The sequence below is a fragment of the Schistocerca piceifrons genome, chromosome 7 (assembly GCF_021461385.2).
Source record: "Schistocerca piceifrons isolate TAMUIC-IGC-003096 chromosome 7, iqSchPice1.1, whole genome shotgun sequence".
In the NCBI taxonomy this organism is placed as follows: Eukaryota; Metazoa; Arthropoda; class Insecta; order Orthoptera; family Acrididae; genus Schistocerca; species Schistocerca piceifrons.
The window spans coordinates 39,550,041-39,575,343 of NC_060144.1; the positions used below are offsets into that span (position 1 = coordinate 39,550,041).

Sequence of the window (25,303 nt, forward strand, 5' to 3'; positions counted from 1 at the left end):
CATGGGAGTCTGAAACAGAATGTCACTCAATGCAGGACATGCCAATTTCTAATCAGTACATATTATAAAAGTAAATGTACAATGTGCATGCCACTAAAATGTACAATGTCCATGCTGCTGAAACTCAGAAATGTGTCCCAGTACAATCAAGGGAGCTATATCGTGTGGTATCCCCTATCCATTAAAAAGGTTCCCATTTTTACCTGAAGGGTGTGCATTTGAAGATATAAGGACCGAGATTTGGGAACAGTATGGAACATTTGAGAAGATTCCAGAATGTTCCGGAACATCCCAGATCATTATGGAACATTACAAAACACTCTCGAATGTGGTGGAATGTTCTAGAACAATGCGGACCATTTGAGGCCTTTTTGGTATGTTCTGGAATTTGCCACTGGTGGGGCTACCCATTGGTAGAGGTATAAAAAGCAAGACCTGTTGTGAGTTTGAACACCAGTTTTTTATCAGTTACGAAATGAGGAACCATTAAAGTAGTGCAGTGAGTGAATAAAAACAAACAGTGAAGTGTGAGTAGTCACAGTGATACAGTGACTGAATAGAAGTCTATAATAAAGTGTGGAAAGTGTGTAAAGTGTACTTAGTGCATTTGTTAGTAAAAAGTTGATTTGATTTATATTTTAGACAAAGCCCAAATGTAAAACAGGAGGAGATCTTGCCACTTCTGAAGCAAAATGACAAAAACAAAAAGAACAGTAAAAAAATTAAACAGATTAAGAGCATGTTTAAGTTCCCAATGCACAAGAAGCAGAGACACTGAAGAACAATTAAATGAATGAATTGAAGAGTCTAAAATTGTGACATGATCTTACAATAAATGACTGAAAACTCAAGCCAGCCATGAAAATATCACCCTACTAGAAGTGCAGATGAGGACAAATAAATAGTACAACCTAAAAAGTGAAGCATTCCACTATGACCCGACAAAAGAATGTAACAAACAGAAACATGTCGTAATTGGAAAAATGGATAACATTAGCCAATTTTGCAATGTGAAAAAAATCAATAGAGAAACACCAGGATACTGTTGTACAAATGGAAAAATTCTATTACCACCACTGGAAACATCTCCGCAGGAAATTTTACATTAGATGACTGCAAAAACTCCTGAATCCAAACACTTTCTTCAAAATATAAAAGCATACAATGTCTGCTTCCAAATGACTCCTTTTCATGTGACTTCAATCAATACTAAGAGAGATGACTTTGATTATGTTTTCTCCATCCAAAGACAAATCTATCACATCAGCAAGCAAATTTATCTAAAATGTAGGAAAAGACAGATTGCTACTTACTGTAAAAAAGACATGTCAAGTTGCAGACAGTCACGATTAAAAGACACTCACATGTAGCTTTTGGCCACAGCCTTCATCACTGAGCACACACACACACACACACACACACACACAGCAAGCGCACTTCATGCACACACGGCTGCCAACTACAGCATCTCGGGCCAGAATGCAACATCACGTGGAATGCAAGCAGCAATCTGGAAGGGGTGGGAAAGGGAAAAGGTAAGGGGAAGGGATAGTAGTGTACAGGTGGGGAGAGAGATGAACCTCTTTGCTGACAAAGGCTATGGCTGAACAGCATTTGTCTCTCTTCCCACCCGTACAATACTATACCTTCGCCTTCGCCTTCGCCTTCCCCTTCCCCTTGCCTTTCCCCTTCCCCTTCCCCTTCCCCACCCCTTCCAGATTGCTGCTTGTATTCCACGTGATGTTGCATTCCAGCCCACGATGCTGGAGCTGGCAGTCATGTGACATGCGGTGTGCTTGCTTTTGTGTGTGTGTGTGTGTGTGTGTGTGTGTGTGTGTGTGTGTGTGTGTGTGTGTTTGTGTTTGTGTGTGATTACTGATGAAGATTGTGGCCAAAACCTACATGTGAGTATCTTTTAATCGTGCTGTCTGCAACCTGACGTATCTTTTTTTACAGTAAGCAGCAATCTATATTTTCCTACATTGTTGATATTCCTACCCGGAGTTTCAATTGTTCAAATTTATCCAAACATTGTTCACAACTATACCGATCCAGACTGGCAACTAAAAATAACTTTCAGCAGTATCAACTTTGATATTCAAAAGACAATTCCCGGTGAAGAGAGAATATACAAATTTATTGACATAATACTAAATGTTGAAGAAGATGTGAGGTTCCCTACAGAATTTGTAAATTCTTTGCAAGTACCAGGTATGCCATTACACCACCTTTGACTTAAAACTGGATCTCAAACCATACTACTCAGAAATCTCAACTCACAAAAACTATGTAATGGAAAAAGGATGATCGTCAAACAGTTATCGAATAATGTAATAGAAACCTAACTTATGGCTGGGAAGTTCAGAGGACACACACTATTTATCCTGAGAATACCACTGATCTCTACTGAAATGTCATTTCAATTTAAAGGACTGCAATTTTCAATTAAATTAGCCTGCAATTTTACAATTAACAAAGTACAGGGATATACTTTAAAATATTGTAGCATCAAACACAAGTGCTTCTCTCACAGTCAACTACACATAGTTTGCTCTCGAGTAGGAAGTTCGGAAAATTTGTACATATATATACCCTGGATAAAAAAATGAAAAATGTCATTCACAAACAAGTATTGTGAATAGTCAGAATATGTTTTCAATAATTTTTTTTACCGCTTAGAATTTAAAGTTTATCCTTTTATTCCAACGACCACACATTTTCATATTAACTCCATGAGCGAAGCCATGTATCCCAGCTAGTGGCAAATATACAGTAATAAAAAAAAAAGAAAAGAAAAGAAAACTCTGCAACCAGTCTGTAAGAGATGTTGAATTTCCTTAATGGTTCCTGTTTGTTTAGTAAATATTCATATTCTTTCTTCCTTGCATAAAAAGCTGTATTAGCTGTATTATTAATAACCATTAAAATATATCTCAAGTTTATATATGCAAGATAGTAATTATCTAATATCTACAATTTACATCAAAATCTTCTCAATAACTATATTTTTTATTGCAGAAACAATTTTATTTAACTCGTGGTAAAAAATACTCTGAAGAATGAAATAAGGTATTAGTAAGAGAGGAGACTGTCATAACAGTTGGACAGAAAAGCTTATAAGACATAAATCTTAAAATAAATCTTCATGATAATCTGAATTAACTGTAAATTTATATTTCTCACAGTGTAGTACAATGAAACACTATAGTTTTATTTGCTGATTTTACAATTAATAACACTGATCAAAAATGTCTGTCAATGTTATGGCCTCCTGCATCCTTTTTCAAGACAACTGAAACATGTTGATTCATAATCTGTAAACCATTTGTGTCTATTACCTACTGTTCTTGTGACTTGTAGCATAAATTATTTGTATATATATAATGTTGTTTGAAGGCAAAAAATACCTAGGAAGCAGTTTCACTTGAGCATTTATAACTGCATGGAGTGCTAATAAACATGGCTTTAGATGTAATACATTTAGGGAATGTATACATACGCGTATGGAATATACTTCCTTAAATTAGGATGCGATTCTTTTAAATTTCCTGGCTGTACACTTACATTCATGCAGGCCATTCAGCTTGTGGCACTGAAGCAACCAGCAATAGTCAGTTGACATTGCTGCAATCCATCAGTCTTGATAGAGTGATTCCATCTCTAAGATGTTCTGATGAAGTAGTTCACTATACTCATGAATAACTGAAGCTAGGCTATTGGGGAAGAAGCCAAGATGTGAATTGAGGAGTTGAATTTTGGAAGACATGCTGCAACCCTGCTGCTTGTGTACATACCCAGAGCAAGAAAATTAAATCGTTTAATATGTGTGCTGAGTAGCTTAGTTTGGATTATTATTAGTGGCGTTTCTATAGGTGTTTGTGAAGTTCAGCATTATTTACCAAAAAGGGTGGTAGCCAGAATCGGAGACACTGGGCAGAGATGAAGGAGTACAATCTTCTTGTGTTTCTTCATCAACTGTGTATTCTGCAGGCATTCATGATCTCTCTTAACCCAGTTTAGTATTCCTGCCAGTGGACAGCGCAATGGAGGCACATGAGCTGGCATGGAGAATGCAGTGGATTGGCACACAAATCTGTCATGTGGAGCACACATGATGCGTAGTATAGGCAGACCTGCTGACAGAAGTATACACCTGCGAGTGGCAGTAAGGCAGACGGGCCAGTGCTTACACCGAGTTCAACTACCATGGGTTTCACCTTGTGCTTCACGCTGAGTTGTTGTTGCCAAGTGTTTAGTTGATAGTTGCCCATGCTAGCTGCATGCTGAGTTTATCCCCATACATATCTCTAAGAGGTTTAGGACTTTCTGCTTCACATAGGTTGACTCACACTCTTGAGGTCCTGTTCCTAGGTTGTTAACGAGTCACTGACAGTATACTGTAGTGGCGCTGTTGTCATCAATTATTAAATTTGCATTGAAGAACACCCTTATACATATGATGTCACTCTTTTTGTTTCTCTTTTCCTAGTGTTAATTTTGGGCCTCCATGGACTCAGAATTTCTGTAGTTTTGTCAGGAACTGCTGCAGTTACACAAGGAAAAGCAGCGGCAGCAGCAATAGATGCAAGCACTGATGTACCATCAAGGAGGATTGGCTTCACACCCTTGCCGCACTGGTGGTGGGCCAGATGTCTGTTGTGCTATTTTTTTCTCTGCCCCTGATGCCATTTGCCAGTTGCCCATGTTAGCTGCATGCTGAGTTTATCCCCATACATATCTCTATGAGGTTTAGGACTTTCTGCTCAACATAGGTTGACTCACATGGTGAGTTCTCATTTCCTCTTGAGTCTACAGAAAGTTTGGGAGTATTACCTACGTTGGTTCTTGTTGCAAAGCCAGGTAAGGCATATTGTCAATCCAGCTGATAAGGCTGCATGGATGTTGTCACATAGTGTGGGTTTGTATAAAGTTATCCAAAATTTGAAGACCTGCACCAAGCCTGAGAAACTCCCCATTGATGAAGTTTATATGTTTCAGACACATTATTTCAGACATCAAACCCATACATCGTTTAACCAGCACCACAAGTGCCCTAGGCAGTCATGTGCAGTTTAGATTGTAGATTTTCAGGGTGTAGTTTTTGGTGAAAAAATATGCTACCTCTAATATAGACTTACTCATGCAGGACATGATTGCCTGGTTAGCACCTGATGCTGAGGTTCAGCCTAGGGTGCTGAACTTGTCCCACCTTTCTTTGGCTGGCATTGTCCAGATTGTGAACTTGCATGGGCTGATGTGGCAACAAGGGACATCCGTTCTGATAATTGGCAGGTGGCTCAATTAGGTATACATCGTAAATAGCTCCAGTGCCACTGAGGGTATACTGGGCAGCCTCGCCTCCCACTGAGTTGCATTGTGTTGCCATAATTAAGGATTCTGGTGCAGTGGCCTCATGGAAGCCTGTCTTAGCCTGCATCAAGTTTGACAGCCTTGCATCCATCACTGTGTCACAATCCCGACTCATAACAGTTTTGGGTCCTCAATGTCATTCCCCTTCTGCTTACTGGGTGAGCCAGTGGTTCCGTCCTGATTGTCTTTGTTGGATGATCGATGAGACTGCCCACACATGGAGGTCATGTGTGGGGTATGCCATCAGACAGGCACTTTGGCAACTGTTTGTGATAAGTCTGCAAGCCATGAGTCAGTCGCCAGACACCCTGTGCTTTTGCTGGACTCTGCGGTCATTCTCAATGCACTGCACAGTTTGCTCTGGCATATTTTGCTGGCATTGATTGTGGATGGGCAGCCAACCAAATTTCAAGCTGACACAGAAGCAATGGTCAGCCTCATTAATTTACATATGTACAGGCTCTTGTGAGTTCCAGTGCTACAACACCCACATATCAGTTAGTGTCTTATAGTAAACAGTGTATTCCTTTGTGGGGGCAATTCTACATCTCCATGCATTATAAGAATGTGGAATGGTAACTTACACTGTTAGTGCTCAGTTCACTATTGACTCAAAGTATTTTTGTGCTGGACGTTTTCTCTGTTTAGTATTCCAGATAATTAACGAAGTTCATTTACTGTCTCAGTTTCTTCCTGTTCATGATTTGCACTACTTACTGTGGTCATACAGTCCACTTTTGAGAATGTCTTTGGTTGGGCAGCAAATTTCAAGGCACATTTCTCTTAAGCCGTCAGCGGAACCTAAATTTTGCCACCCCATCCCATTCCCTTCATCGCGCATGATGAGGTAAAGTTTGAGATGTAGTGCTGGTAGGATCAATGCATCATTTCTCCTACTTCATCAATACAGTGGGTCAACCTTTTGATGGTGATTCAGAAGCCTGATGGCACTGTGTGCCTCTGCAAAGATTTTAAACTGCCGGTCAACGTGCAATGTGTCTTTGATTCGTATCCCATTCCCAGCCTGGAGAAGTTGGCAGGGGGCCAGTATTTTTCACACAGTGATTTATGTGATGCCTACATGCAGTTGCCACTGGATGAGGGTTCCTGGACTTTGTTGATCCCCAACACCCCCATAGGGTTGTGCAGTGGAACTACTCACAAGTGGAGAAGTAGATGCCAGATATTCTTTTGGAGTTAGTGTTCCATGTTTTTTTGTATGTATCATCACCAACCTCAAGCCACTGGTTTCCTTATTTGGCCCCCCAAAAAAGCTGACTCATAGGACTGCTCACTGACTGCATTGGTGGTCCCTCTTTCTCAATAATTATTGTTATGAAATTCATTACCACCCCACCGCCCAGCGCATCAATGCTGATTCTCTATTTTAGTTACCGGTGGGGCCTGATGGAGAGTTTGATTGGTAGGAGTTTCCCCACAATGCCACGAGAGATCAGGATTGCCACAGTCACTGTCATGCTTTCCTGGAAAATGTTTTTGGTGGTCAAGGAAGGCTGGCTAGAGCACATCTCTTTGGGTGTAGATCTCGCATATCATACAATTTTTTCATCTACATGGGCGACTCATTATTGTCCAGGGGGTCCTAATGCTTGGCACTGAGGATCAGTGGTGTCAAGTGGTCATCTCTCCCATGCTGCACTCTCGCCTACTGCAGTTGCTGCATGCAACATGCTGGGGAATGACTCACATGAAGGCACTGGCATGACTTCACATCTAATGGGTGGTTACCAAACAGCTGGTGCGAGCCTGCAAGACCTGTGAAAGGAACTAGGTTGCATCACCACACAAACTTTTGCTCTGGCCTGGAGTGCCTCAGAACAGGGTGCACATCAATTTCACAGGTCCATTTTTTGAGCAGCATTGGATTGTTGGTGGTTGATGCATTTTCCAATTTCTGGTATGTGGCCAAGCTGTCCTCCACCTCATCAACCAGCATAATTCATGTATTGTAAATTATTTTTGTCACTGAGGGGATCCCCAAGGACCCTGGTGTCCAATAATGAAAAGCAATTTGTCATGGGAGTTTGAAAACTTTTGCATTTGAAATGGCATCTGGCATCTGACTTCCGCCCCTTCCAGCTGGACTGCTAACTGGGAGTTGGAGCACTTCATGTATGATGTCTCAAGTCGTAAGTTGCAGCAGTGACACTGGCAGAGAAGTGATATGCACCAGAGCCACAGCAGAGTGGGCAGTTCCAAGTCAGCTCGACTACCGAGAAGACCACCTTCTACTTGTGTACTTCACACGACATCACCTGCTTCTAGCAAGTCCACACCAGCCCATCATCAGTGAATATTCTAGTGGACAGGAACTATGCAGTCTTAGCTTCTGGCAGGATCTGCTGCCTGAGCCAATTTGTGCAAAGTTGAGTATTCATCCATAAATGAGTGTGTTCTTGTCACTAATCATTATCAGTGTTTCAGAGTTCTCCCAATTCTCCTCTTAAAGTGTTCCCTCAGCACACTAAAAATAGTTAAGTGTGGCAACAAATAACATCTCCTTCTGTGGTTGTATCAAAAATTCGATATAACAGCTGATGATGCAGAAGGCGAGGAAGGATACGATCTCCACAAGTTGCAGGAGTAATTTTTGCTTTTGCCCCCTTGTTATTTGTTATTTATTACCTGATATTTCTTTGTATATGTCTAGTACATTCGTGTATGAACCTTTGACTCAGGATGAGCACTACTAATGAGATGAGTGTGTTATTTTGTGTGTGGCATCTAATCCAGATTCCTTACAGGCATGGCTTCTACAGCACAAGATGGTTTTCTAACACATGTTATTCAGTTGCAAAGCAACCAAATCCAGCAGTTGCTGCAAGTTGTGATGCAACTTCATCAGCATTCCATAATTCCGCAGTTTGAACGAACAGCACGGGGATTGGACAGAATACTTAGCTCAACTGATGAATCATACAGAGGCACACCAACTGCTAGGTGCAATACAAAGAACAAAGCATTTTTTCTTTCCATAGTGAACACGGAAGTTTACAGGTTCATAGTGAAATTGTTTCCTGACAAACAACCACAACAGTTAGAGTTTGAGACTTTAGTTAGCAACTTAACGACTTACTTTGATGAACAAATCCCCATGGCTGCTGAAAGTTTCAGGTATTTCTCTAAAAATATTTATGACGACATACTTTGTGCTGCTATTTTGAAACAACTTGATCCTTCTTTAGCTACAGTGTCACAGTTAATTAAGACTTAGGACACTTATGATTTAGTTAAGTCAAATATTAATGAACTGCATAGTGACAGTGTTGGCAGCACTGCAGAACTTAAACAGTGGTGTGTCCACCTGGCCCATGTAACACTGCATGCGACATGTGACATCTTTTTTTTTTTTTTTTGTCATCAGTCTACTGACTGGTTTGATGCGGCCCACCACGAATTCCTTTCCTGTGCTAACCTCTTCATCTCAGAGTAGCACTTGCAACCTACGTCCTCAATTATTTGCTTGACATATTCCAATCTCTGTCTTCCTCTACAGTTTTTGCCCTCTACAGCTCCCTCTAGTACCATGGAAGTCATTCCCTCATGTCTTAGCAGATGTCCTATCATCCTGTCCCCTCTCCTTATCAGTGTTTTCCACATATTCCTTTCCTCTCCGATTCTGCGTACAACCTCCTCATTCCTTACCTTATCAGTCCACCTAATTTTCAACATTCGTCTATAGCACCACATCTCAAATGCTTCGATTCTCTTCTGTTCCGGTTTTCCCACAGTCCATGATTCACTACCATACAATGCTGTACTCCAGACGTACATCCTCAGAAATTCCTTCCTCAAATTAAGGCCGGTATTTGATATTAGTAGACTTCTCTTGGCCAGAAATGCCTTTTTTGCCATAGCAAGTCTGCTTTTGATGTCCTCCTTGCTCCGTCCGTCATTGGTTATTTTACTGCCTAGGTAGCAGAATTTTTTAACTTCATTGACTTCATGACCATCAATCCTGATGTTAAGTTTCTCGCTGTTCTCATTTCTACTACTTCTCATTACCTTCGTCTTTCTCCGATTTACTCTCAAACCATACTGTGTACTCATTAGACTATGCATTCCATTCAGTAGATCATTTAATTCTTCTTCACTTTCACTCAGGATAGCAATGTCATCAGCGAATCGTATCATTGATATCCTTTCACCTTGTATTTTAATTCCACTCCTGAACCTTTCTTTTATTTCCATCACTGCTTCTCGATGTACAGATTGAAGAGTAGGGGCGAAAGGCTACAGCCTTGTCTTACACCCTTCTTAATACGAGCACTTCGTTCTTGATCGTCCACTCTTATTATTCCCTCTTGGTTGTTGTACATATTGTATATGTCCCGTCTCTCCCTATAGCTTACCCCTACTTTTTTCAGAATCTCAAACAGCTTGCACCATTTTATATTGTCGAACGCTTTTTCCAGGTCGACAAATCCTATGAAAGTGTCTTGATTTTTCTTTACCCTTGCTTCCATTATTAGCCGTAATGTCAGAATTGCCTCTCTCGTCCCTTTACTTTTCCTAAAGCCAAACTGATCATCATCTAGCACATTCTCAATTTTCTTTTCCATTCTTTTGTATATTATTCTTGTAAGCAGCTTTGATGCATGAGCTGTTAAGCTGATTGTGCGATAATTCTCGCACTTGTCAGCTCTTGCCGTCTTCGGAATTGTGTGGATGATGCTTTTCCGAAAGTCAGATGGTATCTCGCCAGAATCATATATTCTACACACCAATGTGAATAGTCGTTTTGTTGCCACTTCCCCCAATGATTTTAGAAATTCTGATGGAATGTTATCTATCCCTTCTGCCTTATTTGACCGTAAGTCCTCCAAAGCTCTTTTAAATTCCGATTCTAATACTGGATCCCCTATCTCTTCTAAATCGACTCCTGTCTCTTCTTCTATCACATCAGACAAAACAAATCTTCACCCTCATAGAGGCATTCAATGTATTCTTTCCACATATCTGGTCTCTCCTCTGCATTTAACAGTGGAATTCCCATTGCACTCTTAATGTTACCACCGTTGCTTTTAATGTCACCAAAGGTTGTTTTGACTTTCCTGTATGCTGAGTCTGTCCTTCCGACAATCATATCTTTTTTGGTGTCTTCACATTTTTCCTGCAGCCATTTCGTCTTAGCTTCCCTGCACTTCCTATTTATTTCATTCCTCAGCGACTTGTATTTCTGTATTTCTGATTTTCCCGGAACATGTTTGTACTTCCTCCTTTCATCAATCAACTGAAGTATTTCTTCTGTTACCCATGGTTTCTTCACAGCTACCTTCTTTGTACCTATGTTTTCCTTCCCAACTTCTGTGATGGCCCTTTTTAGAGATGTCCATTCCTCTTCAACTGTACTGCCTACTGCCCTATTTCTTATTGCTGTATCTATAGCGTTAGAGAACTTCAAACGTATCTCGTCATTCCTTAGTACTTCCGTATCCCACTTCTTTGCGTATTGATTCTACCTGACTAATGTCTTGAACTTCAGCCTACTCTTCATCACTACTATATTGTGATCTGAGTCTATATCTGCTCCTGGGTACGCCTTACAATCCAGTATCTGATTTCGGAATCTCTGTCTGACCATGATGTAATCTAATTGAAATCTTCCCGTATCTCCCGGCCTTTTCCAAGTATACCTCCTCCTCTTGTGATTCTTGAACAGGGTATTCGCTATTACTAGCTGAAACTTGTTACAGAACTCAATTAGTCTTTCTCCTCTTTCATTCCTTGTCCCAAGCCCATATTCTCCTGTAACCTTTTCTTCTACTCCTTCCCCTACAACTGCATTCCAGTCGCCCATGACTATTAGATTTTCGTCCCTCTTTACATACTGCATTACCCTTTCAATATCCTCATACACTTTCTCTATCTGTTCATCTTCAGCTTGCGACGTCGGCATGTATACCTGAACTATCATTGTCGGTGTTGGTCTGCTGTCGATTCTGATTAGAACAACCCCATCTCTGAACTGTTCACAGTAACACACCCTCTGCCCTACCTTCCTATTCATAACGAATCCTACACCTGTTATACCATTTTCTGCTGCTGTTGATATTACCCGATACTCATCTGACCAGAAATCCTTGTCTTCCTTCCACTTCACTTCACTGACCCCTACTATATCTAGACTGAGCCTTTGCATTTCCCTTTTCAAATTTTCTAGTTTCCCTACCACGTTCAAGGTTCTGACATCCATGCACCGACTCGTAGAACGTTATCCTTTCGTTGATTATTCAATCTTTTTCTCATGGTAACCTCCCCCTTGGCAGTCCCCTCCCAGAGATCCGAATGGGGGACTACTCCGGAATCTTTTGCCAATGGAGAGATCATCATGAGACTTCTTCAAATACAGGCCACATGTCCTGTGGATACACGTTACGTGTCTTTAATGCAGTAGTTTCCATTGCCTTCTGCATCCTCATGTCATTGATCATTGCTGATTCTTCCGCCTTTAGGGGCAATTTCCCACCCCTAGGACAAGAGAGTGCCCTGAACCTCATGTTCAAAGACAAATAGTGGCACACTGTGCTACCAGAACACCAGTACATAGAAAAACATAGCAAAGTCCTGCCCAAAGTTCTTTAGTTGCCATAGGTGAATCAGTGCCCAAGTTGCAATGTGATTTGTTATTTTTTCAGCAAAAAAGGTCATGTTCAACCAGTGTGCACAGAAAAGCTGCATGGACAGCAGATTCAAAAGCAACATGCCATAAAACCAGTTCAAATCAGTAATGCTGTCATGGCACAGCAAGCCACAGAGCAGTGCAACTCAGTGGCTGTAGTAAATGCTGTGAAAAGCCGCCCAAGTACAGAACTTAGCAAACACCAGTCTGGTGATTTTCTTGTGCCAAATGAGTCACACCAATGCAAACACAGGTCCACAACTAAATCCTTGCCCACATCAACATTGTAGTAGCTCACAGAAACAGGTAAGAAGCAATAGTTGTCCCTTAGATATGGAATGCTGTTGGGACAAGATGTTTGTTACTTTGACAGTAGCTGAGAAAGAGGTCAAATTGCAACTGGACACTGGTGCTTCGGTTACACTTCCGAACAAACTTAATTATCAATGATGACCAATACTGGGTCCAGCTATGCATATGTTGTCAGCTTACAATAGACAGGAAATTCCAGTTTTAGGAACTTTCAGTATGACAGCTACTTTTCAAACTGTAACGAAGACGATTGCATTCACAGAGCCAAATTTTCACAGAATATTTTTGGCTCAGATTCTTTTGGCATTTCCAGATTGTCAGTTCCCAAGCCAGTGCTGCAAATTTCAACAAATGTGCCTACAGACAATCTTCAAACTCTGTGTGACACATTTAGTGAACTTCTTGGCAACTGTCTCGGTTGTGCAAACAATTATTAAGCTCACATGCTACTCAAAGACAATGCACAACCAAAGTTTTGTCAACCTATACAACTACCCAACAGGAAACAGGTCTCTGAACACTTACTGCAATGGCAAGCTGATGGCGTCATCAAGCCAGTCATTGCAAGTCACTGGTCTTCCCCATTTGTCGTCCTTTGCAAACCTTCAAGGTGTCTTTGTCAAATGTGAACTCTCAGTGATAAGACACGTACCCTTTGCCTCGCACAGAGGAACTGATGGACAGATTAGACAAGGGTCATTATTTTTCCAAGACAGACTTGGCAGACACTTACCTCCAATTGCCTTTGGATAAGTACCCAAAGAAATCTTTAGTTATTAACACTCATCTTGGGTTATTTTAATTTCAACTCCTGCCCTTCAGTAGTGCCTCAGCACTGGTGATCTTTCAATGTTTTTTTAGGACAAGTGACTGTCAAGGTGCCTCCTCGCTCAAATTATCTGGGTGACATTGTTGTGGTTGGCCATTCTGCAGAACATTTAGCCAATATAAAATGTCTTTCTCAAGTGCTGTTATCGACAGGCCTCAAGTGTAACAAAGACAGGTGCTCTTTTTTCCAGGCAGAAATAGAATATCTAGGACACGTTATTAATACACAGGGTATTCACACCACCCAGACTGATTTATGAGCCATCAAATATTTGCTGGCTTCCAAAAATCTAAAGGAAACATGAGCAATGTTAACCAAACTGAACCACTACTTCAAATTCATTCCTCATGCCCCTCAGATTGCAGCTCTGCTTCAGAAGTTTACATGGATCGAGGAATGTCAGTTGATTTTTGATCACTAGGCACTACTTAGTAATGCGCACCACATACATTTTGATCCAGCTAAATTAGTAGTGTTAGCAGTTGACGCTCCTTCTATTGGTCTAGGTGAAGTTCAGTTGCATCATGTTGGAAAATTTGCATTTGCCTCCAAACTTCTGCCTAAAAGCAATATTCATCATTACCTCTAGGGACAGAAGTTCTACTTGGTCACCGATTATAAGCCACCCACTTCACTCTTCCACCCAACCAAATGTGTTCCACTACACACATAACAGAAATTGAGGACCATTTTTCCAAAACCCGCTTTATGCAAAAAGTAGAATTTTACAGGAATCGAATTTATTTATTTAAAAGCAAGTTTACAAGGAAAAATTGTTTACTATTAGCAAAGTTTGTACAGTTTTGAACATGTTTTAGGATGGTATCTGCACATACATAAAATTTTTGATAGTTTATCAACCACTGTGAGTAGAAAAACAGTTTTCTTTTTCAAAACACCCTTTTATGCTGAAACTAGATCAGTGCTATCTAAATATTAAATGGCTGTTTTTAACATTCAAGTTTTGGAGTAATATTTTGCTTTCTCTTCTAAACAAATTCAGGGGACTCTTGGTCCTCATAAATTCTCTGTGAGCTGTTATGACCTACATGCTCCTCACCACTTGCAGATTTTGTGTCATCGTAGAAACTTGCAGCATCCTTAGGAACAGTAAAGGAACGCATTAGCTTCATTACATCCTTCTTCTTTTCTGCACTCACATGTTTTTTCTTGGGAATAATCACAGCATGTTTCATGGCTTTGAATGAAGTAATGTTCTTCCTCAATACATCACAACATACCTCTGATCCAGAGAAATAAGTAGTTTTAACAGCACATTGAATCTTACCACTGTTATGTCTGTATGTTATTGCTCATACATCAATCATTTTGAAAGGCAAGGTACACTTAATATTTCCTTAGAAATCTGCTTGAAGTCATAAGAAAACCAGTCTTTTCCCCACGCAAGCACCTTTCCAAACTTTGCTAGAATACTCCTGTATTCATTAGGTGATATGATCTCTTCTTTCTTCCTATATTCGTTCTCAACTCTACCAAATACACAATCTGGCGGCATGAAACTATGTCCGTGAATAGGGAAATAGTGGGTAAGTTCAGAGAACACTTTAGTGTGTTCCATAAAATGTGCCAGCTTACAGAGCATTATAGAATTCTTGTTCTGGCTGGTGCACGAGTCTGAAAAAAGCTAAAGTTTCAATCTCCTCTTACCAATATTTCTAGTTCTCACTTCTAAATAATTTAAGAGGAAATGTTGTAGTGCAGAAGTGATTTCATTTGCACCTCTTCCAGCTTCTATTTCACACCAAGTATAGTGAAATACGTTGTCATTATCTTGTTTTGGGTTGTTGACACATTAGTTGTTATTATGCAACAGTTGTCTCTATTAGCCAAAGGCCAAGCGGAGGTAAAACGAGACTTATCCGTTATACAAAATTAACTCCAAAATCAATTAGCCAAAAATCAAACAGAATTACAAAATCAATTAAGAGCAACCTTTACCGAATTAGATCAGAGATTAAATACCCAGACACAGGAAATAAAAGAACAGGCAGAATGGACCGAACAGAATCTTATTGCTCAAATTGAGCAGGTCCGCCAACAATGCCAAGAAAACAATAGTAAATTAAAAGTGGAACTAACCAAATATGTATCCGTCAAAATTGACACAATACAAAAACAAGTAGAATTGTTTCCTCAAGTAATACAAGCTCAAGAGGACATACAGTGTTCCGTAGCTATGATACCAGAAATTATAGAATCCCAAGATAATCTAAAGAAGCAATTTGACGAAGTGAAGGAAAAACAGACGACAGTGGAACATAGAATGAATGTACTTGCGGGAAAGTTTTCAGAAATGACATTAGAGCGACACAATTTTCCTTCAGAAACGATAGAAGAAACTGTGAAAGTAGCTTTACAGTCAATTTCGGAGAGTTCCGAGGAGAATTTTTTCAACAAAGGATTAAAGGAAGTTCGTGAACAACTTGGCAAAGAATTCTCACGTTGGAAAGAAAATATAGATATATCACTAAATCTCTTGCAGGAGGATTTAGAAACAGCGAGAAGTAGGAAACAAAATTCTCAATCTGCACGTGACATTCCGTCCACGTCAAAATCCAATGTAGACAGAACTGGTACGTCACAAGTTAGATTCGATAGAACGGATAGCCACAGGGAAAAGTACGAACAGGATGATTTTTGAAATCATAGTACCGTTGAGGAGAAGATGATTAAACTGAGACAATTTCAAATCTTTAACTCTGACAAAAGGAATGTTCATCCTGTAGTCTTTATTCGAACTTTCAGAGGTCTATTTCCACGATCTTGGACAGAATGTCAAAAGATTAGTTTTGTATCTGGATCTATACGAGAATCAGGAGCATTGTGGGCATCCAAACAAACATCTTCTTGTAAATGTTACAAAGAATTTGAGCAGGCTTTTCTAGCAAAATATTGGTCTGCTGGAATACAAGAAAGACTTAGGCAGGAAGTATTATATCCTGAGCCTTTCTCATTTTCTAGAGGATCTCTAAAGAGATATTTTGAGAAATACATTAATAAATCTTTGTATTGGGATGTACCGATTCCTTTGCCAGATATACTTAGGATACTCAAGTCCAGACTACCCACCAGTATAAGGAATCAGCTGTTATATATAAATGATAAGGATATAGGCTCATTTATGACTACGCTTGATCATATTGATATAATTGAGGAGGACAATAAAAGGGCAAGAGAAATGTCATATCAAAGAGGAGCAATAGAAGCGACTCCGAGCTGCAACTCGAATGGGAATGGCAGTAATGGTAGCACTAACAATAATCATAACCAACTACACTCTCTGAGGAGACTTAGAAATGGACAAAATGCAAACAATAATTATTACCATAATGGAAACTTTAGTAATGGTGCAGCGAGGGGTTATTTTAGGAACAGTAGAAATTTTAATTGATATAATCCAATGTATGGCAACACAGGACAGTTCTACCAACACCAGCAGAACAACAACAATAATTACACGAATCAAGCAAGACAACATAGAACGAATTCACCACAACAACCGATAATCACTGAAGTAGCTGAAGAGACAAATACCAATCGGACCAACAATCAGCCAAACTAAACATGACCGCATCGTGCCCCGGAGGAGCGGTCAGGGGATCTGTTAGGGGCGAAACAGTAAAATTACAATTGTTAAGATATAATGATGGTGAGCTGTTGACTGAAGAGTTAACAAAGGAGTTAATAACGTGTCATAATGACAGAGCGAGTGTTCCGCTATCGGAAGTATTTGTTGAAATAGAGGAAGTTCCAACGAATGTGATATTAGACACCGCCGCTTCCGCCAATGTCATCTCAGGCGCTCTTTTTAGGAGAATTATTAGGAAGAAGAAGGTACCAATTTTGCCGGTACAAACTGCAAAATCATCGGAGCTGTTGGAGCACACTCTGCCAATGCCAAAATACAAACACAATTAGAGATGAAAATGGGAAATGTAGCAATAAAATGCACGTTCCTTGTAGTGGAGAAGTTATTAGTGGACTGTATTCTTGGTATTGGGAGTATGCAGGAGTACGATTGTCAGATTGATTTTTTGGAAGGAATAGTTAAATTTAGATTAAATGGAGAAGAGATAGCACTGGATTTAAATAGAAAGGAGACGGTGCACGAAAAATATTGTCGCGGTGCCATAATTCAATTAATTGACTCTACAAACGGTCGTTGAAAGGAGCTTTCAAAGGATTTGATACAACAGGAGGACTTTAACCTAACAACAATGATAAAAGCTAGTGAATCAAATCAGTTTACCGGAGAACAAAGGCAGCAGCTTCATTATTTGTTAGAGGCATATGAAGAGATTTTTGATGAGAAACCAGGAATTATTAAAGGGTATATTTGTCACCTACAAGTGAAGCCGCATCAGACTTACTGTTACACGCAGTATCCGATCCCCTGGCTTTTAAAACAATCTGTTCAAAGGGAGATAAATAGAATGTTAGAAGGAACTTGATTGAGCCATCAACTAGTCCATATTGTTCTCCACTCTTAGTCATGTTTAGTCAGAGTGAAAAGAACTTCCGGATAAACCATCTGCCAAAGTATGAAGACCGGAATTTTAAATGGGAGGAAAAGATTCGATTTGCACTTGTCAATTTAACTAAAAAGGCAATACAACGGAAATTGACATATGATAAATGGATTCACCGGATTCAGACATTTCATCTTGGAGAAAAAGTTTTATTGAGGCGACACATCCATTCCTCGAAACTGATGAAGAACATAAAGAAATGGAATCTTATTTATACCGGACCATATGTTATTGTAAATATACCAAATCCTGGATCATACTTGTTGGCATATCCTGAATCGAAAAGAATAAAGGGATTATTCCCGCATAACGATATTAAGAAATTTTTTGAAGGATCGCAAATCTGTGATACCAAATATGGAGAAGAATTTACAGTGGAATTTGACTACGAGTCGAATGCGTATATAAACATCAAGATGTTTATGTCATTTAGAGGTTAAGAGACAGTGAGATTACTCCTGTGATAGGTTAAGAGACAGTGAGATTACTCCTGTGATAGGTTAAGAGACAGTGAGAGTACTCCTGTGGTAGTTTAGCACAAAATTTTAAGATAGGTAGAAGAAATTGTTAAATACTAGTATTTTTAAGTGTGGACTATGAGCAGAAACCATAGTGATATACAATGAAAGTGCATCTACATTTTCTCAAGACACGGCACTTATGTGAGAATTGCGTGTGAAACTTGAACAGTGCGGGATATGTAGGTAAATACGCTGTGTGTATGATGTGCGCTGTTTGCGGGAGAAAACAAATGAACTGTGAAATGGAGCAACAGTCGATAATGTCACTTCTGCAAACAATTGAAGAAAGTCTCTGGTTGCGCGAGAGAAAATTATTATAATTTTTAGATTTTTCATTATGCCTTCTCTACCAGGAGAATTAATTTTAGAATTTTAATTAACATTTTAAGAATAGCTGTTTGTGTCTTTCATATTATGGACATAATTGTTGAAATATATTTCCATAAATGTTCATGAGAGGATGAAGAAGATTCTGCGAGTGGATGATTTGTTAAATGAACATACGTCATCATTAATGATATTTATTTACAGGTGGATCTATAAGTCAATTAATTATAAGAATAATGAAAATTTTTCAGAGAATTTTTTTCTAGAAATAATTCCTTTTGTGGAGTCAGTGTCATATGCCTATGTTTAAAATTTTTCATCAGGTGTAAACTTAAATTTTATCCATAATTTCGTAATTGAAAGCAAACCTTGGACAGATTCAATGCTCTACTTCCACCTGCACTATAACAAAACGAAGATTAGAGAGGGGAAAAAAAATAAAAAAAAAATAATAAAAAAAATTGAGAGGAATACATTTGATATGAGCTACAACAAAATTTAAATGCCCACGGTCTATTTGGCAATATTTTGGACAATCAGCAGTTGTAATTGGTATTGAGGACTACAAAAAAATTCGCAATTGTCAGCACTGATGGATGTTCCAGTCTAGTACAGATGGAAGAATATAAGAATCCACTCCGATTTTGAGTTCAACGATGAAATATGGACTTTGTTGCCTTAATCCACTCTCTTCCGGGATTTATTCAGTCAGAACCTTTTCTTATTCCACTTTAAACCTGTTCCATGTTCACATCCCTGACCATCTGTCCCTGAGATCATCTTGTTGTTTCTACGGCACATTACCAGCTTCTGTCCTGTACCATAAGCCATCACCTGTCCTCCGTGCCGCCTCTACCAAACGCTGTACGTCACCTACCCGCTGTCCGTACCCAGTGTTCCTGTTCCATCAACTTCACAACGAGATCGCCGGCTACACCGTCGAAAGAAGAATTTTGAAAAATTTTTTGGAGCAATATTGAAAATTTTTTTTGGCTATGAGGCACTTTTCCTTCGATCTAATCTATGGAGCTTCTATATATTTCAAAATTACTGGATTAAGGCTTTCCTGTCTTCTTTAATACCTGAGCTGGGGTCTATTCTTCTGGATTTTCCAGGGTTTCCCTGTGAAGGCCAGTTCCCAAATGGGTAGACCTTTTTCGTAATTACACCAATCTACATATTCCCTGGTTATGTACTCGGGATGTGGGTATGCCCCGGTACATGTAAAAGCTACAGCTTAGGTATTCTTGTAACTTACTGTCTTAACATGATACCCATACTCTCTGTAGTAAAATTCTATTAATTCAAAATATTCCACTTTTGAATAAACACCCCAACAAATTTTTCCTGTTAGTTCGCAAACTGTATTATCATTAACTTTGCTCGCTGCGAGGGGCAATTGTAATATCTCTTTATATTCGATGAATTATTCTGATACAGTTCTAACCTTGAATGACGTTTACAAATTTTCTATCTTCATACTTGCAGAATCCATGCGCAAAATAGTTTCATACAATAGCTATGCCATGAGTGCATAATTATTCTTTGAAGTACTCTCTCTGGTGGTTGTTAGAAAAAAAGCTTCCGAGATTGTCTTCGTGCCGAGTAGCCTGAGCTTGGTTGGAAGAACTGTAATCCGATTATTGAGATTTATGACAGAAGATAACTGATACGAACTGTACGATTAAAAGGGAAATATATATATATTTCTCCTTCATACAAAAGGTGGTTAAACTTCATCAAAGCCAAATATCCGCTTGATCTGAGGTTTCCCGACTGATTATACAACGCTCCCAAAAATTACGAGGCATTTTATTCGTACAGATTAACAGACTGCCGCAAAGCACAAGCCTTCAGAGAAGAAGAAACATCGCCTGATTTCATTCTAACAAGTAAAATTTCTGAATGATTTTGAGTGAATGAGCTATGACTGTGTTTCATATTATGAATGACTGATTGCTCGAACGAATTGAGAGCTACATAATCACGTAGATAGGAGGAAAAATTACAGATGGACGCCCTGACTGAAGACATGATTTCAGGCTGTACTTCTTATATGGAGCAACAGGCACCTTCACCTCAATGCCTTTCTGACTGGCCATGCCAAGTGGTCCATGGAAATGCATCCAGACTGATGATGCTGGACCTTTCTGGAACACACAATGGCTTATTGTAGTGGATGCCTTCAGCTGTTTTCTCTTTATTGTTCCCTTGAAGTCTACAATGTCATACAGTATTATCAGAACATTTACTTCAATTTTTTGTATTTTCCATTCAGGGCTATCCAGAAGTGTTAGTGTTTGATAATGGATTGTAGTTCACCTCACAGGAATTTGAACAATTTTGCATGGCCAACGCAACTGAACATGTGACCACAGTGCTACTCTATCCCCAATCAAATGGTGAAGCAGAACGTTTCGTGTGAACATTCAATGTGCATATGATTACAGTCGATGAAACTCATTCATGGGAGCATTCCTTGCAACTCTTCCTGTTCGCCTGCCATGCGATGCCTTGAGGTGGACCTTCCACATCCGAACTCCTGCACGACCACTGGCATCCTGGCATCCTGCTTCATCTGCTGCACCAACAAGCAAGGAGTAAAAGTCAGTACAAAGATTCTCATTTTCAGATCCAGGATGCAATACTCTTCAGGACCTTCTGGCGCAGACAGCAATGGCAACAGGGCAATGTTTCACATATCCATAGACACAACATGTTCTTAGTTTCTTCCCCTACATGGCTGCTACTCAAAAGATACCAGAACCAGCTTTGCACTCTGAGACTTTGTGATCCTGTCACTGCGTTTCATTTTACAGATTCAGCATACATCCAGGAGCCAGAATAGTGCCTGTCTGTCACAGACCAGATGGCATCTCAGCCAGAGGCATTTCTCATGGAGGTGGACACGCCATAATCCCCGATGTCATTATCACAGCATCCAATGTCACTGTGGGCAATGCCTGTGAACCCTGCTGCCTTCCTCTCCAAGGGGAGGTCCTCCGACATTTGTGACTCTGGCCTTGGATGTAGGTGTGTGTCCTCCCTGCAGTTTGCCAGGCATAGGCAGTTCAAGTCGACTCCACTACCTTCTACTTGTATGTTTCGCACTGTATCATCTGCTTCTAGTGAGTCCATGTGAGACCTTCTTCAGTGAATATTCTAGTGGGACAGAAATGTTTACTGTCCTCCTTATGTCCTGGTATAGTAGTTGAACTTCAGGATCTGCTGTCTGAGGCAATTTGAACAAAGTTGAGTATTCATCAATAAATGTGTATGTTCTTGTCACTAATCATTGTCAGTGTTTCAGAGTTCTCCTAATTCTCCTCTTATAGTGTTTCCCTCAGTGCACTATAAATAGTTGAGGGTGGCAACAAGTGACATCTGCTTTGGTGGTTGTATCAATAATACAATACAACACCATGCATATCTTCAAACCCAAATCGGAATGTCAGTGTCTGCCTATTACGGCGACGGTGCACTATCGAGTTTTCTGGCTACATACTGGGGATGCCAGTCGATGGGTGCACTACAGCAGAACATTTGCATCATTGCCAACATCAGGATCTCCTGGACTTTTTTGCATTCAGAGTTGTATGCCACAATCCATTATGACCAGCCTGGTTTCCTCCCAGGGCTGCCATTTGGGCCCGGTCCTTTGGCCAGCAGCAGGGGTGGCTGCTGAGTGTCGTGCTGAGCCACAATGGTCAGCAGTTATATGAAGTGGGTGCCAGCAGCGAACAGCTGACCCATGCAAATCAGCTGCACCTGCACCCTGTTGTAACACCATCACTACGGTCTTCCGGCCTGTCAGCCAGCAAGGCCAATCACAATGTCATTCTGGGAGCAAGCTCCTGCTTGCAGCAGCACGCTTCGCTGTTGTCATCCCCTACACTGTTCTCCCATTGCTTGCAATATCAGGTCCCAGTGGGCCTTGCACCTGCCAGTGTGAGGCCCACCGATTTTGACCTGCAGTTCTCGTTCTCCTCCTCCTCTTCCTCCTCCTCCTCTTTCTCCTCCTCTGCCTCCTCCCCCACACCACCAATGGAGGTGGCCTTGCCTCCACTACTGGCAGTGAACAGCCTCCCTCCCTCAACCTCCCCTCACCCTAGCACCGGTCCCCATTTGCCCTTCCGCCAGAGATGGCGGTGTCAGCATCTACTCCTTCAGTGATCAATCCGCTGTCATGTTGTCTGGGGGTCTCTGGTTTTGCATCTGAGATTGTGGCCTGGGCCCAGCCATTTTTGGCCCTAGGTGGTGTTGTCAGGGTGGAGGGATTTAGTTTCTGTGTTAACAAAGATTGTAAGAGAGGCAGATGAGCTGACATGGGTAATGTAGTGGACTAGTGTGGAAACCTGCCACAGATAGTGCATACGTCGAGTGAAAAGGGAGACCCACTGACGGAGGTGTTTATCTGTTGGCAGCAGTAGGCCACGTGGTAAAGTAATTACACCAAGTTTGACTACCACAGCTCTCGCCTCACACTATGTTCCAAGTTGTCACTGCCAAGTAGTCAGTCGACAGCTGCCTCCGCAAGCTGCATGCCCAGTTTATTCCCGTTCACATCTCTGTGAGGTATCACACTTTCTGCTCCCTATAGAGTGACTTGCACAGTTTTCATCCAGTGTTCTGTTCCCCAATTATCATCAAGCCACCATACACCGTGAAGTACCTGCATTGACAGTGTAATGTAAAAGTGTTGTCACATGTATACAGATACTAAACTTGCATTATACTATTGCATGGGATCCACTATCCTCACAATTTGGTAAATTTATTGTTATTATTATTATTATTATTATTATTATTATTGTTATTCTAGCTTTGTGGCCAGATGCCTTTCCCACTGCCTTAATCAAAGAAGAAAGCTGTGTATTGTAATGTCCCCACAGCAAATACCCTCTACCACGCACCAATTAATCATTTTCAATCAAACCACCCACATTCATTCACTTTGGAAAAGTTATATGATCTGATTTTCTCGCAATATAGGCGGTGACAGCTTGTCGACGCCAAAGTATTTTCTAGTGCATTTATTCTTTGAAATAACAGAGATGCATGTATGCATTCTCCATGGTTGTTAGAGGGGAACTAGGACAGCTTCTGGAGTATCTGTGGATGGATTGACATGTTTCTGAGAGATACATATTCTGCTTTTCTTCTCGCTAAAGCGAGCCAATTAACATTTGTGCCGCTAGCGGTTTGTTTTGAAGAGAAAGAGATTGTAAAAGGAAAATAATTAAGGCGTGGAATCACCGGAGATCTGGACATGTAAAGGAGATGGATTTAATACACGATTTCCTCCACAAATAAGGTTTGTGACTCTTTTGTTCTGGAGTGAATGAACGAATGAGTTTTTTCTGAATCATTTGTTGATCACGTTGGCCCTGTAATTAGTGGGGAAGTTTCAGTTGTGTCGAAGAGAGCCTGCAATCACTAAGTCTGTGTTAAATCGTCCAAAAAGGCTTCGTACACATCTGGAATTCGCAATCTTTCGTAAAAGGAACAAATTGTCCAAATGATTGATTCTCCTGACTGACTACAGTGTTTAACAGTAATAATAAATGTAAGGATCTCTTACAGCAAGCCAGTCGCTGATTACCAAGACGAAGGACTCCACCAAAGATTCTATTTGGCTGATTCCTTTTATCACTATACCACATAATAAAATATTATATTAAAAACTGTACACAGATAAAGGAGAGAAAGAGAGAGAGCAAATGAAAATAGAGATAATACTAATAATCCTCCATTAGTCTAATTTTTCGCCTGTCTTATCACGGATCAGCCAAGAACTGGGAGGGCCTTACTTTACTGTATAGACGTATGTGTGAAGGTGAAGGGATCTTAAAGACAACAGATACACGTCTATACAGACAAGACATTACACAGAGATAGCGGCTAGCTGCATTGATCATCTATTCTTAGATTGAAGAGACGGCAACTTATTATCCGAACATTAAGATGTTAAAATGGCCAATCCATGACAGGACACATTTTTGGACGTTGCTAAAATAATTTTGTTCTCTGTTTCATGTCAACTACAACGAGCTAACCTAACTGACGCTTGGAAAAGAGAGGAAAGACTCGCAGGTGATATGATAGGATCCACATATAAAGGCGAAAGACAGCACGCTGGCCGCAGAGAAAAGGCCAGATCTATATTTTTATTATTAAAGCTTGCTAGTACTGTTGAGGTATACGCTTTTTTATTTAGTGTTATTCGATATTTGAACATTGATTATTTGTGTTCATGTTAGATATAGGAAGTGTTTTGATTGACCTGTCCCAGTTGCATTTATCTGTATGTGTACATTAAGAAATTAGACACAGAAGTACTCTTGTGTGAAGGAAGTTACATTTAGTGACAGTAGAACATTTATATGGTTTTAACTAGGGCAATGTTTAGGATGAGTCAAGCAGAGCAAAGCAGCACGCATCAGCCTTCAGCTGTTAGCACTGATAACGATGCAGTAAGAAGTGTTGTACGACCGATGGCTACAGATAGCGCAACAGAACGCCCTGTAGACATGGCTGTGGGTGTAACAGCGAGTACACAGCAGGGATTATATCCATTGGTAATTATCATGAGACAGATGCAAATGATAACCAAGAGCATGAATACTTTGAAAACCGACATTAATGCGAAATTTGCCTCAGTTACTGAAGGGAAGGAAAATCTGAAAACTGACATTAAAGCACAATTAGTGACAGTCACTCAAGCTCAAGAAGAGATGAAATTAGTCCAGAC

The 25,303-nt window shown here is 40.2% G+C and overlaps 1 protein-coding gene across 1 annotated transcript in view; it reads right to left on the reverse strand.

Moving 5' to 3' along the window:
- Positions 1-25,303, reverse strand: part of LOC124805408 (ras-specific guanine nucleotide-releasing factor 1-like) — an 871,442-nt gene that overhangs the window by 470,844 nt on the left and 375,295 nt on the right. The gene's annotated exons all lie outside the window — the stretch shown is intronic.